We start from the raw sequence: 16,350 nt of genomic DNA, 5'->3' as shown, positions 1-16,350 counted from the left end.
TTAAAAGAACAAAAATGGCACACTGCAAAATAAAATTAAACACAAAAAGGGAGTAATAGAAAATTTGAGAATCAAGAAAGGTACAATATTTAGAAAACAATTAAAAAATGACAGAAGTAAATCCTTTCATTTGTGTAATTACTTTAAATATAAATGGACTAACTGCTCTAATAAAAAAACTTAGACAAAATGGACACCCAAGACGGAGGTTATTCATCAACACGAGAAATGAACATCAGCCGAAGATACGTAAGATGGTCAATGGCAGTTGAAGCCTTTCCTGGAGGAGGGTTGGCAGTTTTATATTACATCTGAGATAATTTCCCTGCATTAGGTGGAGACACAAAGTGTATTGCTGTCTTTTAATCGGGAAGCTTAACGTGGTCCACGGTGGCCGACAAGCAGTGGGTTGTGCTGTTCTTGTTCTACGTCAGGTTAGCTAAGCCGTAAGCAGCTTTCTTAGCGTTCCCTTCCCTTTGTGTGTCTCTAGGTTAGGGTTGTTCAGAAGAGAAGTTTACACCTGTTGGAGAGCAAACTGAAGGAGCCGTCCTTTGGCTGGGGGGCTGTGCTACAGCCGTGCACGTTGTCACTGCCCTGCACCCTCACGCCGTCAGTGTGGAGAAGCTGCTCCTCCGGCGCCCGCCGGCCTCCACAGGGGGTCCAGCCCTGGGCCAGGCAGCTGTGCAGCTCCATCCTGCTGCCACCGGTTTCTTCCACAGGGAGAGACACAGGCTCCAGGTCTTCCTGAAGGCTTTCAGATGTTATTTAATGGGTTAGATTTCTCCTGCTTAAAAGGTTTTTTTATTGTGGTAAAAGAATAGGATTTGCCCCTAAGAAAGTGTACCATGTCAAACCTTTCTACGGGTTTTGGGGACAGTAAATACATTCATAAAGTGCAATCACGACCACCTGTGTCTCCATAACTCTTCCCATCTTTACGTGTGAAACCCTATGCCCGTAAACAACAACCCCCCGTTCTCCCCCGGCTGCAGCCACTTCTGTATTTTCTCTTTCTGGGAATGCGGCCACTCCTAATCGCTCACACAAGTGGAATCGCACACGATTCACCGTCTTGCCCCTGGCTCACGGTACGCGATCCGATGTCCTCCAGGTGCCCCCGTGCTGTCACACACGTCACAATGTTCTTCTTTCTTCAGGGGCAGTACTGTTCCATTGTACGCTTAGCCCATATCGTGCTCATCTGTCCATCCACGGAAGGACACTCGAGTTCCTGCCTCGTGGTAGGTATTGTCAACGGAGCTGCTGTGCAGTGGGTGTTCAAGTGCCTCTTTAAGACCTGTTGTATGTTCGCTCGGGTTTATTCTAAGCAGTGAGATTGCTGCAAGTGTGGTAGTTGTTTCTGAAATTTCTTTGAGGGGCTTCCAAACTGTTTTGCACAACGGTAATGCCAATTTATGTTCTCACCAACAGTGCACAAGGGTTTCTTTTCTCCACATCCACGGACACCACACACGGACAGCAATCCAGGTATTCAAGGCTCAGACTGGCAGACGTTCCCCTTGGAGGGCGGGAGGAGGGGGGACCTGGTGGGGGCCCAGGAGCGCAGTGGGGTGGCATCCCAGGGGGTGTGTGTGGGTGTGTGTGTGTGTGTGTGTAAGATGTGGATGGGGGTGCGGGCAGGAGAGGTGCGACACTGACAGGAGTGTGTCGGAGGTCTTGCCCGGGGCAGGGCCCCGAGGGGTCAGGAGCAGCAGGAGGCTGACCTCAGGCTCACACCGGTGCTGACACAGGGGCTCAAGGGAAGGCGTCGGCCACTTCGCTTCCAGGGGCCCAGGAGGGGTTGTGCATGGGGGACGCGCTGTGGCCTGGTGTTGCCCCAGGGTCAGGACGGGGCCCTCAGGCCTGGTGGGGGGCAGCTGTTCTGGGACTGATGCTCCTCAGGGACCCGTGGGGCCAGCCCGGTATCGACCGGCCTGGTGTCCCCGTGGGAATGTCTGGCTGGAGGCAGATCCGTGGTCCAGGGGATGGAGGTGAGGGGCAGGGCCTGGGACCGGGCAGGCTGCAGGGACCATTGGCAGGTTCAGCTTGTTGGTTAGGTGTTCCGTCCAAGGGAAATTGCGAGTGGGGGAGACCCCCAGGATGGTTTCCGGAGCCCCGATAGAGCCCTGGAGGCAGAGGGTGCCCAGTGTCCTCACGCCTGGCAGGGTCCCTGAGGGCCGGCGATGCGCCTGGACCCGGCTGCCCGCCCCCATGGCCTCACCGTCTTCGGTGTAGAGCACAGTGGGGCAAGTTGTCCCTTTCCTGCATAAAATTCTCTGTCTTCCTCTGTCTCTCTGTCTGTCTGTCTGTCTGCCTGTCCCCCACAGGAAGCCGGAATGGCCCTTTCCAACGGCCCTAGGGTGCTGTGGCTTTACTGACAGACACTCAGTGCTGGTCCCTGCTCCCCTCCAGGAGCCTGTCCTGCTGGCCTCCCCTGGGGCCGTAGAGCCAGACTCGGCACATTGATTTCGCCCCCCCTTCCCTGACACACTGAAAGGCTCACACAGACACTTGGACAATGTCCAGCCGCCCAGGGCCGCGTCCCGTGGGTGACTGAGCTCTCCTGAACTGCTGACCTGGATCGCCCAGCAGAGCCAGCCCCGACCAGGCGCTGGCCTCCATTTCCTGGAGCGTTTCCTGCGAAGGGCAGACAGCTGTGACTCCTGGGACTTGAGACTGTTCCTTTGAGATGGAACCACCAGGAGGGACTGGAGCTCAGGGTCTGGCCTCCCGGGAGGACCGAGTCCTGACTCCGTCCCTGCACCCTTGGCAGCCGGTGGGCACAGTGGCCTTCACGCTCCTCGACCTGGGACGTGCTGCTCCAGGACGGGAGACAATAATTTCTGTGGTTCCAACCCGACTGTGGTGTGTGTTACAGCAGCCGTGCTGACCAGGCGTCCGACACCTGGGACTTGCTGCTGACTCCGCGCCCCCAGGGAACCCCAGGGATGGGTGTGGTGGGGGGAGAGCTGGGGCCTGGGGCTGGGAGGGTGTGGAGGGCGGCCAGGCTGTGGAGTCACCAGGGGAGGGGCCGCAACATAGAGCGATTCCCAGAGAGCTATGGAATGGTAAAGGATGCTTTATTGTCTGAACAACCCAAAACATGACAAGCCAGAGTCTCCCAACAAAAAACCCAAACCAAAGATAAACAGCGCAGAAAGTTCGTGGGCTCCAGACGTTTAGAAAGGATGCACAGCTTCCCAAGCCAGGCCTGCCGTGACCCCTGGCTGTAGCGCGCCCCCCATCCCCTGCCACCACCCGGCAGTGGGGCCTGCCCCTCCCCATCCAGGGACAAGACAGGAGAGGCCCAGGGGTCTCGGGCCGGGACGCCAGGCTGTCGGGCTCCCTCCTCCCGGGGCCCGCCTCTCACCCCACCGCCCAGTGCAGGGGAGCTCCTGCTGAAGGTGTCTCAGGCCGCTGGCCACAGGGCAGGCTGGCTGCGGCCACTGCCCTGTTTTGCCAGTGTCCCTCTTGCTCTATCCAGCGAGGCTGTGTCCTGCCCGTGGGGGACCCGGTCACCAGGCCCGTCTCTGGGAAGCTGGAGTGGGGAGACCTCACCCCCTTCCTGGCAGGCCTGGCTCCTGTAGGGGCCATGGGCCCGGGCCCTTCTCAGAGCTGAGTACTTGGCTGACCGTTGATGGCACATCCAAAAGCCTCCCTGCTGTGAGACGTTGGCCAGGGCTGCGTATGTTCCCACCAAGGATCTGACACAGGCGCCTCCCCTTGGGGACCCTGCTTGATGACCAACCTGATGGTGTCCACAGAGCAATCCCTGCCCACTGCCCCGGGATGCCAGCCTCCTGTTCATCCAAGGGAACCCCAGGGTGCCCCGGGCACTCCCGGTGAGGACAGGCAGACCCCTCGGCTCAGGTTGGTGGTAGCACCTGCTGTCCACTTGGTCCCCTGAAGGTGGGCAGGGTGCAGGGTGTGGTCGGTGGTGGCCGTGAGGTCGGAGGATGGAGGTGCGGGTGAGCACGGCCGAGAGATCAGAGCTGGCAAGGCAGCGGGCGGCGTAGTGGCTGAGCAGCTCGGAGTGATGAACGGGGTACCTCTGGGGTCTGGGGTGGCCGTGGACACCCCCAGAGGGCACGCTAGGCCCCCTGCCCGATCACGTTTCTGTGGTCTGGGACGATCGTCCGCTTCAGCTCCACCACCGAGGAGGAGATCCACTTCACCTGCAGGGACGGCGGGTGTGGGCACAGCCGGGGCCCTCGTGCCAGCTGCCCGCAAGGACCTGGCCTCCCAGCCCGGGGACTGCCGGCCGCGAGAGTGCTCAGGTGGGGTGGCGTGAGGACTCCATGGGCACAGCCAGGGACAGGGAGGTCCCGACAGGGACAGAGAGAGACAGTGAGAGAACAGAATGAACTGGAGAGACAGAGGACAGACAGTGGACGGAAAGGACAAGAGGGGAGAGTGAGGAGACAGTGACGGGACTGTGAGGGGACAGGGAGGGACATGGAGGAACAGGGAGTGGACAGGGAAGGGGCACTGTGCGGGCGCTGTGTGGGGACAGCAGGGACAGCTGGCCTGGCCCGCCCACCTTGAAGAGGGTCACTGTGGCGCTGTAGCACACGCTGAGCAGGAAGAGGGTGATGAAGATGGAGATGGTGGTCCACAGCCCGTCCAGCTCCCCGCTCTGGGCCTCGGCACAGCTCTCCTCCTCCAGGAGTGGCTCTGGACAGGGACGGGGTGGTCAGCTCTGTGGCTGCCCGTCACGTGCCAGGGCAGCGTCAGTGGTGCCTGGGGATGGGTCCCTCTGTGACAGGGTGGGTGGGGCACTAGGATCCCCTTGGGGGGCTGGATCAATGGTTCCCTGAGGTCAATCCCTGGGCACCGACCTCGTGTCCCCCATTTCTCCCGCTTGGGCCTCAGTCTTGGCCGGACTCCTTGGGCCCAGATCTCGGCCTGGCCAGTGGGTGTCCCTCATCCTCTCCTCTGCGGTGCCTTTCATGGGGTCCTCTGGGGAGAGGGTGCCCTGACCCCTGCCTTCCCTCCCACCGGAGGCCAGGCCTAGACGGCAGGGGCCTGCAGAGCAGGTCTGTGGTGGGTCCTACTGCAGGGAAGGGCGGAGGCAACCTTGGGGTGTCCCTGTGTGCCCGAGGGGGTGGGGTGGGCGTGCTAGGGACCAGTGGGGTGTTGGGTCTCTGTCTGTTGAGGCGGGGGTGCGGGTGTCCTGGGGAGAGGAGGGGTGGGGGTCTGAGCTGGCCAGTGTGGTCAGAGTGTGGTCAGTGCTGCTGGGGCTTTGACGAGTGGGGACCAAGCTGGTGTCCACAGAGGGTTCATGAGACCCGGCTCCAGGCTCTGGTCTGGCCCCGGGCAGGTACCCCGTTGAGGACCCAGTGAGCAAGGCTGGCTTGTGTGCACTTGTGTGGTTGTGCCCTTGTGTGCAGTTGCACAGGCACGTGCGTGTGCGTGAGTCTGCAGGTGGACGAGGGGTGTGCAGGCTGGTGTGCTCCATGAGAGGGCTTGTTTCCTGTGAGCCTGGGTGAGTGTCCCCTCGAGGTTACAGATCTGGCCCCGAGCACCTCACCTGCGGGAAGGTAGGGCCTGATCTCCGTGTGACCTGGGAGCAGGAGGCCTGTGCCCCCATCGCAGGCCAGGCGTGGCTCCCATGTTGACAGGGTGTCAGCACGTGGACCCTCGAGGCCCCGGGGACGGGAACTGCGGGGACTAGGACCTGCCACTGTCCCACAGTTGGGCTTGGACAGAGGTGGGAAGAACCGTGCACTCATTTCCGTGAGGGTCCCTGGGAGGCTCTACACACTGCAGCCTGTGTAGGTGCTGGCCGGACCCTGGACCCTGGGGAGCTGCTGCCTCTGGCAGAGCCCCCTCTCTGGCCTCGGGCTGCTGCCTGCCTCCGTTGGCACCAAGTTTGTCCTCAGAGCCTGGCCTGCCCCCGCCTCCCGCAGGCCCGGCGAGCGCTGGAGCTCTGCACGGAAAGAACCATGACAGTGTTGCAGGGCCCCAGGGAGGTACTGGGTGTTTTATTTCATGCTGGCCCGGGAGGTATGTACACAGGGGTGGGGCTCAGGCGTCCCCGCGGGACCCTGAGAGCCTCGGGGAGGGGGGTGAGGCTCATTTACCCGGAGACTGGGAGATGGATTTCTGGGTGGAGTGATCTGTGTAGAGCCTCGTGCATCACCACACAGGTGAAGCCTTCTCCCCGCTGCCACGTGTTCTTTCCCACCGAGAGCTTGCTGTGGAGGAAGTAGGTCCCGTCGTTGTCCGGCTGGGGCAGCGTGGTGGCGTAGGCGCCCTCTGACTCCGGCCGCCCGTTCCTCTGCCACTCAGCGTCGATGTCAGGTGGGTAGAAGCCTTTGATCAGGCAGGTTACGCCCACGGTGTCCTTGGCCAGGTCTTCCTGGTGTGGGGCCAGGGTGTACACCTGCGGCTCCCGGGCCTGCCCTGTGGGGACAGGTGTGTCTGCGAGCATGGCGGTCACTCCGAGCAGCCCCACAGGACCCTCCCACGCCCGTTGTCCCTCCCACCTTTGGCCTTGGAGATGGTCCTCTCGATGGGGGCCGGGGGAGCTTTGTTGTTGACCTTGCACTTGAACGCCTTCCCCGTCAGCCAGTCCTGGTGCTGGGTGGGCAGGACGCTGACCACGCGGTACGTGCTGTTGAACTGTTCCTCCTTTGGCTTTGTCTCCGCCGTGTGTACCTCTGTGTCACCCACGGAGCAGCTGAACTCGATCTCAGGGTCTTCCTTGCCCACGTCCACCACAAGGCACGTGACCTCAGGCGTTCGGGTGATGGACAGGATGTCCTTGGGTTTCGGGGGGAAGATGAAGACCTTGGGCCCTCCAAGGAGCTCAGGGGCTGGTGGGGGAAACAAGATGTGGGTCAGCACCTGGACGGGCCTCCTGTAGGGCACGTTTCCCTCATCAGGCGGGGCCTGGTGTCTGGTCACTTCCTTGCGATGGAGGGTGTAGCCTGGCTCCCTTACCTGGGCATTTGGGACACTGGGAGCTGGGGTCTTCGCTGTGGAGCGCTGCAGAGAGAGCAGATGGGGGGTTCCTGTGGGCGGGAGATGGCCCTGGGTGGAGTTTAGGTCAGGGACAGGTTGTGGAAGGTGCACATCGGCACCAGTTCTGTGGGTTAGAGTTGTCCAGCCTGTGCCCAACTTGAACCTGGTGGAAACACCCAGAGGACCCCTCACATGGCCTGGGAGGCCTTCAGGTGAGGTGACCGCATCTCCTCTGATACCTTGGGCAGAGGTCACCATCCTGGCATGTGGTTCGAGCCGGGAGGAGGGCTGACCTCGGTCCTGTCTGGGAGTGGACGCCCTCCCTGAGGCCTGTCCTCTTACCCACATGCTTGTCCGCCTTGGTGCTGCTGACCGGGTGGGCTACGTTGCAGATGAAGGTCTTGCCGGCCGAGCTGCTGGCGGGCATGGTCGCCAAGCTGCTGAGGGAGTAGAGCCCCGAGGACATGAGAATGGACGGGAAGGTGTGGATGCCGCTGGACAGGGCGCCCGAGTTCCAGGTCACCGTCACCGGCTCAGGGATGTAGCCCCTGACCAGGCAGCCGAAGGGCACCGTGGAGCCAGGAGCGTCCCCGCATCCAGCAGTCGGAGGATAGACCGATGGGGCCTTGGTGGAGGCTGCAAGAAAGTAGGCCGTGTGACCACCGGGGCTTCACCCCTGGGAGGGTCCGGGCAGGGTGTCACGTGCCCAGGTCTGGGCACCCCTGAGCCCAGCACCCACATGCTTCCAGAATGCCTGCAAACCAGCTGGCCGGCAGGGCCCTCACCACCTGGGGCCTCGTGCCTCTGCGGCTGTGGGTCAGAGCTGGGTGATCACCTGGGTGAGAGCCCCCCAGGTCCCTAACCTCCTGCAAGTGCCTGGCCTGACTGAGCCCTGTGTCTGGGTCCTGACCAGTGCTGCCTGCTCCCGGCCAGCGTCCGCTGGTCCCCTGAGCTCACCGTCCTGCTGCCCCAGCCCGGCCCTGCCCTGGGTGAGCGGGCCTCTCCTTGGCGTGGTGGGCCTCCACCACCCAGAAGCCTGCTCGTGGCCCCTTGCCTGGCCTGCTCTTTGCCCTCCGGGCCCGTGTCGACTGGGTCAGCTCTGCAGCCAGAGCACCTGGGCCCTGGGCCCTGGGCCCTGGCCCCCCTGGACCCTGTCCCTGCAGGCCTCCTCCTCGGCCCCTCCCCTTTCATCCCTGTGGCCTCAGCCCGGCTGCGACACTCTGCCTTGGGGAGCTCCGGTCCCTCTTCTGGACCTCCAGCTGCAGCCCCTCGGCTCACTTCCCCCTCCCACCAGGGCCTCTGACCCCACCCCAGCTCGTGGCTCTCAGGTCCCTGCTTTCCTTCTGCCCTTGTCCTTCCTCAGTCCAGCTCATCCTTCAGCACAGTTTGGAGCCCCACACTGCCCCCACCTTCCTCTCCTGTTTGGTGCCAGCAGCCCGGGCCCATCCCTGGCCGGGCCTGTCTCCTCTCACCCTGACCCTTGTGCTCTGCTCCGGCTGGCAGCCCAGCTCAGGCCCTGAATGAGCCCTGCGTTTTCCTTCCCTCTGCTGGGTCCAGGGTCTGTTTCACCCCACCAGGCTATAGCATGTCCACCCCTCCTTTCCCATCCCACCACGGGCCCTTGAGCCCAAGGACTGGGGCCCATCGGGTCCCCTCGGGGTGACCCCTCTCCTTCATTCCCACAGAACTCCCTTGCCAGGGAGGTCTCTCCACCCCAGCACGCCATCCGGCCAGCCCCTCAGGGGCTCAAGGGTCCTGCTGTCCCAGGAGCCCTCAGCTGGGCCTGCTCAACTACTCAGACCTTCGCTCAAACTCTCTGCCATGTCCCCGGGCTCCTGCGGCAGCCCCCTGCCCTCCTGGTGCAGCCCCCTGCTCACCTACACCCTCTCTGACCCTTGTCCCTGGAGCTACAGGCCTTGAACAGCGCCGGCCCCAGAGCCCTCAGCCTAGTTCAGATCCAGTCCGGGAATTTCTTTCCCAGGACTGGCTTTGCTCTTTGGATTTCCTGGGTCAGCTCCTTGCCCTCCCAGCCCCTTGTCCACCTGCATTAACTCTGCCTGCTTCCTGAAATCCTGTGTTAGCCCTGTGCCCTTCAGCCCCCACCCACCTGCACAAGCCCTACCTGCGTCCTGGAGATGCTGGAGCGGCCGCCCTGCCCTCCCAGCCCCTGCTCACCCGCACATGTTCTACTTGCTTTCTCCATGTTCCTGAGAAGCCGCCTGCCTTCTTGGTCTTCAGTCTCCTGCTCACCTGTGGCCTCCCTGAGCTTTGTCCCTGGGGTGCTGGCCCTTAGCAGCCCCTGCCTTCTGACCTGCCGCAGGTCACCCGCCTCGTTCTGCTCTGCTCCTGGGCCCTTCTCCCTGGAGCTGCTAGGTGCCCCTCCCTTTCTGGGCAGCTCTCCCCTGGCAGAGTCTCTGTCCCACCCTGGTCCCCTCCCAGCAGTGCTGCTGGCCCTTGGGTACCTTAAGCCTCTTCTTTGCTCCCTGGGCCCCCAGAAGTCTCCCCTGTTCCTTAGTTCCCTCCAGGTGCTGGTCTGCGTCTCTGCGCCCACCTGCTCCCAGCCCTCGGCTCCTAGTCCTGACCTTCTGCGCCCTGGCTCCCATCGCCCCTCCTGTAGCCAGTGGAGCTGGTGTGCAGCCCCTGTACTGCCAGCTCCGAGCTCTCGGAAACCCAGGCCAGCCACGTGTCTCTGGCACAACTAGCCCAGTGCAGCCCGGGGCAGGCTTCTGCCCACTGATAGGGACACGCTCCTTGAAGGCCTGGCAGCCCAGCTGAGCTCCACTGGCCTCTGATGCACCAGCGCTGTTGGTGTGGGCGAGCCCCTGCCAGGGCTCCCTCATCCTTGTGCTGGGTGGGCAGCACGACCCCTGGGCAGCTTGCCTTCCGCCGTGCAGGCTCAGGTGCTCCTGGACCCTCTGTGGGGTCCTGTCCCTGAGGTGGGGTCTCCCCTTCATTGCCCCCCTGAGCTCTATGTTTCCCTGTCCTCCTGGACACTCTGTGGGGACCCGACCCTGAGGTGATGTCTCCTTTTCAGTGCACGCCTGCACCCTGTCTGTCCCTGTCCCTCCTGGACCCTTCGTGTGGTCCCATCCCTGAAGTGGGTTCTCGCCTTTATTCCCCCCCCAGCACTGTGGCTGTCCCTGTCCTCCTGGAAAATCTGTAGGGTCCCATTCATGAGGTGGGGTCCCCCCTTCATGCCTCCCTGCACTCTGTCTATCCCTGGCACTCCTGGACCCTCTTTGGGGTCCCATCACTGAGTTGTGGTCCCCCCTTCATTGTCTCCGTGCACTACATCTATCCCTGCTCCTCCTGGTCCCTCTGTGGGGTCCTTATGGTGGGGTCTCCCCTTCATTTCCTCCCTGCACACTGTCTGTCCCTTTTCCACCTGGGCACTCTGTGGGGTCCCTGAGGTGGGATCTACACTTTGTTGCCCCGCTGCACTCTGTCTTTCCCTGTCCCTCCTGGACACTCTGTCGGGTGCCATCCCTGAGGTGGGGTCTCCCTTTCATTGCCCCCCTGCACTCTCTCTGTCCCTGTCAAACCTGGTTTTCTGTGGGGTCCATTCCATGAGGTGGTGGTCTCCCTTTCATCGTCCTCCTGCACTCTGTCTATCCCGATTCCTCCTGGACCCTCTGTGGGGTCCCATCCCTGAGCTGGGGTCTCCCGTTAATTGCCCCACTGCACCCTGTCCCTGTCCCTACTGGACCCTCTGTGGGGTCCAATCCCTGCGTGGGGTCTCCCCTTAATGCCCCCATGCACTCGGTCTGTGCCTGACCTCCTGGACGCTCTGTGGGGTCTCATCCATGAGGTGGGATCTCCCTTCATTGCCCCCCTACACTCTGCCTCTGCCTGTCTTACAGGACCTTCTGTGGCTCCCCGTTACTAGGGTGGGGTGTCCCCTTCATTGCCCCTCACACTCTGTGTGTCCCTGTCCCTCCGGGACCCTCTGTGTGTTCCCGTCCCTGAGGTGGGATCTCCCCTTCGTTGCCCCCCTGAGGGGCTGGCCGGATGGCGTGCTGGGGTGGAGAGACCTCCCTGGCAAGGGAGTTCTGTGGGAATGAAGGAGAGGGGTCACCCCGAGGGGACCCGATGGGCCCCAGTCCTTGGGCTCAAGGGCCCGTGGTGGGATGGGAAAGGAGGGGTGGACATGCTATAGCCTGGTGGGGTGAAACAGACCCTGGACCCAGCAGAGGGAAGGAAAACGCAGGGCTCATTCAGGGCCTGAGCTGGGCTGCCAGCCGGAGCAGAGCACAAGGGTCAGGGTGAGAGGAGACAGGCCCGGCCAGGGATGGGCCCGGGCTGCTGGCACCAAACAGGAGAGGAAGGTGGGGGCAGTGTGGGGCTCCAAACTGTGCTGAAGGATGAGCTGGACTGAGGAAGGACAAGGGCAGAAGGAAAGCAGGGACCTGAGAGCCACGAGCTGGGGTGGGGTCAGAGGCCCTGGTGGGAGGGGGAAGTGAGCCGAGGGGCTGCAGCTGGAGGTCCAGAAGAGGGACCGGAGCTCCCCAAGGCAGAGTGTCGCAGCCGGGCTGAGGCCACAGGGATGAAAGGGGAGGGGCCGAGGAGGAGGCCTGCAGGGACAGGGTCCAGGGGGGCCAGGGCCCAGGGCCCAGGGCCCAGGTGCTCTGGCTGCAGAGCTGACCCAGTCGACACGGGCCCGGAGGGCAAAGAGCAGGCCAGGCAAGGGGCCACGAGCAGGCTTCTGGGTGGTGGAGGCCCACCACGCCAAGGAGAGGCCCGCTCACCCAGGGCAGGGCCGGGCTGGGGCAGCAGGACGGTGAGCTCAGGGGACCAGCGGACGCTGGCCGGGAGCAGGCAGCACTGGTCAGGACCCAGACACAGGGCTCAGTCAGGCCAGGCACTTGCAGGAGGTTAGGGACCTGGGGGGCTCTCACCCAGGTGATCACCCAGCTCTGACCCACAGCCGCAGAGGCACGAGGCCCCAGGTGGTGAGGGCCCTGCCGGCCAGCTGGTTTGCAGGCATTCTGGAAGCATGTGGGTGCTGGGCTCAGGGGTGCCCAGACCTGGGCACGTGACACCCTGCCCGGACCCTCCCAGGGGTGAAGCCCCGGTGGTCACACGGCCTACTTTCTTGCAGCCTCCACCAAGGCCCCATCGGTCTATCCTCCGACTGCTGGATGCGGGGACGCTCCTGGCTCCACGGTGCCCTTCGGCTGCCTGGTCAGGGGCTACATCCCTGAGCCGGTGACGGTGACCTGGAACTCGGGCGCCCTGTCCAGCGGCATCCACACCTTCCCGTCCATTCTCATGTCCTCGGGGCTCTACTCCCTCAGCAGCTTGGCGACCATGCCCGCCAGCAGCTCGGCCGGCAAGACCTTCATCTGCAACGTAGCCCACCCGGTCAGCAGCACCAAGGCGGACAAGCATGTGGGTAAGAGGACAGGCCTCAGGGAGGGCGTCCACTCCCAGACAGGACCGAGGTCAGCCCTCCTCCCGGCTCGAACCACATGCCAGGATGGTGACCTCTGCCCAAGGTATCAGAGGAGATGCGGTCACCTCACCTGAAGGCCTCCCAGGCCATGTGAGGGGTCCTCTGGGTGTTTCCACCAGGTTCAAGTTGGGCACAGGCTGGACAACTCTAACCCACAGAACTGGTGCCGATGTGCACCTTCCACAACCTGTCCCTGACCTAAACTCCACCCAGGGCCATCTCCCGCCCACAGGAACCCCCCATCTGCTCTCTCTGCAGCGCTCCACAGCGAAGACCCCAGCTCCCAGTGTCCCAAATGCCCAGGTAAGGGAGCCAGGCTACACCCTCCATCGCAAGGAAGTGACCAGACACCAGGCCCCGCCTGATGAGGGAAACGTGCCCTACAGGAGGCCCGTCCAGGTGCTGACCCACATCTTGTTTCCCCCACCAGCCCCTGAGCTCCTTGGAGGGCCCAAGGTCTTCATCTTCCCCCCGAAACCCAAGGACATCCTGTCCATCACCCGAACGCCTGAGGTCACGTGCCTTGTGGTGGACGTGGGCAAGGAAGACCCTGAGATCGAGTTCAGCTGCTCCGTGGGTGACACAGAGGTACACACGGCGGAGACAAAGCCAAAGGAGGAACAGTTCAACAGCACGTACCGCGTGGTCAGCGTCCTGCCCACCCAGCACCAGGACTGGCTGACGGGGAAGGCGTTCAAGTGCAAGGTCAACAACAAAGCTCCCCCGGCCCCCATCGAGAGGACCATCTCCAAGGCCAAAGGTGGGAGGGACAACGGGCGTGGGAGGGTCCTGTGGGGCTGCTCGGAGTGACCGCCATGCTCGCAGACACACCTGTCCCCACAGGGCAGGCCCGGGAGCCGCAGGTGTACACCCTGGCCCCACACCAGGAAGACCTGGCCAAGGACACCGTGGGCGTAACCTGCCTGATCAAAGGCTTCTACCCACCTGACATCGACGCTGAGTGGCAGAGGAACGGGCGGCCGGAGTCAGAGGGCGCCTACGCCACCACGCTGCCCCAGCCGGACAACGACGGGACCTACTTCCTCCACAGCAAGCTCTCGGTGGGAAAGAACACGTGGCAGCGGGGAGAAGGCTTCACCTGTGTGGTGATGCACGAGGCTCTACACAGATCACTCCACCCAGAAATCCATCTCCCAGTCTCCGGGTAAATGAGCCTCACCCCCCTCCCCGAGGCTCTCAGGGTCCCGCGGGGACGCCTGAGCCCCACCCCTGTGTACATACCTCCCGGGCCAGCATGAAATAAAACACCCAGTACCTCCCTGGGGCCCTGCAACACTGTCATGGTTCTTTCCGTGCAGAGCTCCAGCGCTCGCCGGGCCTGCGGGAGGCGGGGGCAGGCCAGGCTCTGAGGACAAACTTGGTGCCAACGGAGGCAGGCAGCAGCCCGAGGCCAGAGAGGGGGCTCTGCCAGAGGCAGCAGCTCCCCAGGGTCCAGGGTCCGGCCAGCACCTACACAGGCTGCAGTGTGTAGAGCCTCCCAGGGACCCTCACGGAAATGAGTGCACGGTTCTTCCCACCTCTGTCCAAGCCCAACTGTGGGACAGTGGCAGGTCCTAGTCCCCGCAGTTCCCGTCCCCGGGGCCTCGAGGGTCCACGTGCTGACACCCTGTCAACATGGGAGCCACGCCTGGCCTGCGATGGGGGCACAGGCCTCCTGCTCCCAGGTCACACGGAGATCAGGCCCTACCTTCCCGCAGGTGAGGTGCTCGGGGCCAGATCTGTAACCTCGAGGGGACACTCACCCAGGCTCACAGGAAACAAGCCCTCTCATGGAGCACACCAGCCTGCACACCCCTCGTCCACCTGCAGACTCACGCACACGCACGTGCCTGTGCAACTGCACACAAGGGCACAACCACACAAGTGCACACAAGCCAGCCTTGCTCACTGGGTCCTCAACGGGGTACCTGCCCGGGGCCAGACCAGAGCCTGGAGCCGGGTCTCATGAACCCTCTGTGGACACCAGCTTGGTCCCCACTCGTCAAAGCCCCAGCAGCACTGACCACACTCTGACCACACTGGCCAGCTCAGACCCCCACCCCTCCTCTCCCCAGGACACCCGCACCCCCGCCTCAACAGACAGAGACCCAACACCCCACTGGTCCCTAGCACGCCCACCCCACCCCCTCGGGCACACAGGGACACCCCAAGGTTGCCTCCGCCCTTCCCTGCAGTAGGACCCACCACAGACCTGCTCTGCAGGCCCCTGCCGTCTAGGCCTGGCCTCCGGTGGGAGGGAAGGCAGGGGTCAGGGCACCCTCTCCCCAGAGGACCCCATGAAAGGCACCGCAGAGGAGAGGATGAGGGACACCCACTGGCCAGGCCGAGATCTGGGCCCAAGGAGTCCGGCCAAGACTGAGGCCCAAGCGGGAGAAATGGGGGACACGAGGTCGGTGCCCAGGGATTGACCTCAGGGAACCATTGATCCAGCCCCCCAAGGGGATCCTAGTGCCCCACCCACCCTGTCACAGAGGGACCCATCCCCAGGCACCACTGACGCTGCCCTGGCACGTGACGGGCAGCCACAGAGCTGACCACCCCGTCCCTGTCCAGAGCCACTCCTGGAGGAGGAGAGCTGTGCCGAGGCCCAGAGCGGGGAGCTGGACGGGCTGTGGACCACCATCTCCATCTTCATCACCCTCTTCCTGCTCAGCGTGTGCTACAGCGCCACAGTGACCCTCTTCAAGGTGGGCGGGCCAGGCCAGCTGTCCCTGCTGTCCCCACACAGCGCCCGCACAGTGCCCCTTCCCTGTCCACTCCCTGTTCCTCCATGTCCCTCCCTGTCCCCTCACAGTCCCGTCACTGTCTCCTCACTCTCCCCTCTTGTCCTTTCCGTCCACTGTCTGTCCTCTGTCTCTCCAGTTCATTCTGTTCTCTCACTGTCTCTCTCTGTCCCTGTCGGGACCTCCCTGTCCCTGGCTGTGCCCATGGAGTCCTCACGCCACCCCACCTGAGCACTCTCGCGGCCGGCAGTCCCCGGGCTGGGAGGCCAGGTCCTTGCGGGCAGCTGGCACGAGGGCCCCGGCTGTGCCCACACCCGCCGTCCCTGCAGGTGAAGTGGATCTCCTCCTCGGTGGTGGAGCTGAAGCGGACGATCGTCCCAGACCACAGAAACGTGATCGGGCAGGGGGCCTAGCGTGCCCTCTGGGGGTGTCCACGGCCACCCCAGACCCCAGAGGTACCCCGTTCATCACTCCGAGCTGCTCAGCCACTACGCCGCCCGCTGCCTTGCCAGCTCTGATCTCTCGGCCGTGCTCACCCGCACCTCCATCCTCCGACCTCACGGCCACCACCGACCACACCCTGCACCCTGCCCACCTTCAGGGGACCAAGTGGACAGCAGGTGCTACCACCAACCTGAGCCGAGGGGTCTGCCTGTCCTCACCGGGAGTGCCCGGGGCACCCTGGGGTTCCCTTGGATGAACAGGAGGCTGGCATCCCGGGGCAGTGGGCAGGGATTGCTCTGTGGACACCATCAGGTTGGTCATCAAGCAGGGTCCCCAAGGGGAGGCGCCTGTGTCAGATCCTTGGTGGGAACATACGCAGCCCTGGCCAACGTCTCACAGCAGGGAGGCTTTTGGATGTGCCATCAACGGTCAGCCAAGTACTCAGCTCTGAGAAGGGCCCGGGCCCATGGCCCCTACAGGAGCCAGGCCTGCCAGGAAGGGGGTGAGGTCTCCCCACTCCAGCTTCCCAGAGACGGGCCTGGTGACCGGGTCCCCCACGGGCAGGACACAGCCTCGCTGGATAGAGCAAGAGGGACACTGGCAAAACAGGGCAGTGGCCGCAGCCAGCCTGCCCTGTGGCCAGCGGCCTGAGACACCTTCAGCAGGAGCTCCCCTGCACTGGGCGGTGGGGTGAGAGGCGGGCCCCGGGAGGAGGGAGCCCGACAGCCTGGCGTCCCGGCCCGA

General features: G+C 63.3%; 1 long non-coding RNA gene and 2 pseudogenes across 1 annotated transcript; 2 read left to right on the top strand and 1 right to left on the bottom strand.

The window, feature by feature from the left end:
• The first annotated feature begins 303 nt into the window (after nt 1-303).
• On the top strand, nt 304-2,658 carry LOC141574156 (uncharacterized). Its single transcript, XR_012500831.1, has 3 exons — nt 304-1,241; nt 1,432-1,488; nt 2,328-2,658. It is a non-coding gene; the product is annotated as an uncharacterized LOC141574156 (long non-coding RNA).
• A 1,322-nt stretch (nt 2,659-3,980) lies between these two features.
• LOC141574264 (immunoglobulin heavy constant gamma 1-like) overlaps nt 3,981-16,350 on the bottom strand; it is a 460,833-nt pseudogene continuing 448,463 nt past the window's right edge.
• LOC141574263 (immunoglobulin heavy constant gamma 1-like) lies at nt 11,529-15,686 on the top strand (annotated as a pseudogene).

The sequence above is a fragment of the Camelus bactrianus genome, chromosome 20 (assembly GCF_048773025.1).
Source record: "Camelus bactrianus isolate YW-2024 breed Bactrian camel chromosome 20, ASM4877302v1, whole genome shotgun sequence".
Classification (NCBI taxonomy): domain Eukaryota; kingdom Metazoa; phylum Chordata; class Mammalia; order Artiodactyla; family Camelidae; genus Camelus; species Camelus bactrianus.
Note: the sequence above shows the minus strand (reverse complement) of the source record. Positions and strands in the feature narration are given on the sequence as shown.